The sequence below is a fragment of the Calidris pugnax genome, unplaced genomic scaffold (assembly GCF_001431845.1).
Source record: "Calidris pugnax isolate Ruff unplaced genomic scaffold, ASM143184v1 scaffold4, whole genome shotgun sequence".
Taxonomy (NCBI): domain Eukaryota; kingdom Metazoa; phylum Chordata; class Aves; order Charadriiformes; family Scolopacidae; genus Calidris; species Calidris pugnax.
In genome coordinates, this window is record NW_015090781.1 from 3,095,149 (window position 1) to 3,096,201 (window position 1,053).

Consider the following 1,053-nt stretch of genomic DNA (forward strand, 5'->3'; position numbering starts at 1 on the left):
CGCTTCTCCCGGAGCCCCCTCCGCCGTCACCCCCATCCTGCCCTGGGCACAGAGGGGCTCACACCTGCACCCACGGCACCCAAGGGTGCTCTCCTGGACCCCGCGGAGCCGGTGCACCCCGGAAAACCAGGGCTGGGTGTGTTACCGCCCGCCCCCGGCCCCCTCATTAATTAATTAATGGCTCAGGTTGAAAGTATGCCCGGCACGGAGGCTGGCAACAACCCCCGTGTGCCAGGGCTGGGTGCTCGGCACAGCGGGGACCTCCTCCGGCACCACGTGTCCCCCCAGGCCTCTGGGGGACACCCCATCCCCCTGGGGACACCACGTCCCCCCCAGGCCTCCTCTGGGGGACACCAGGTCACCACTTGCCCTCTGGGGAACACCACATCCCCCCATTTCCCTGGGGGACACCCCGTCGCCCCCCTTGCCCTCTGGAGGACACCCCGTCCCCCCCATCCCTCTAGAGGACACCCCAGCCCTCTGGGGGACACCACATCCCCTACATTCCCCTGGGGGACACCCCGTCCCCCCCTTTGCCCTCTGGGGGACACCCCATTCCCCTGGGGGACATCCCATCACCCCCCTTGCCTTCTAGGGGACACCCCATCCAACTGGGGGACACCATGTCCCCCCCATCTCTCTGGGGGACACCCTGTCACCCCCCTTGCCCTCTGGGGGACACCCCATCCCCCTGGGGGACACCATGTCCCCCCCAGTCCTCTGGGGGACACCAGGTCACCACTTGCCCTCTGGGGAACACCACATCCCCCCCATTCCTCTGGGGGACACCCCGTCAACCCCCCTTGCCTTCTGGGGAACACCATGTCCCCCCCAGTCCTCTGGGGGACACCAGGTCACCACTTGCCCTCTGGGGAACACCACATCCCCCCATTTCCCTGGGGGACACCCCGTCGCCCCCCTTGCCCTCTGGGGGACACCCCATCCCCCTGGGGGACACCATGTCAGCCCCAGCTCTCTGGGGAACACCCCATCACCCCCCTTGCCCTCTGGGGGACACCCTGTCCCCCCCCCCCCCCCCCCGGGGGCACCCTG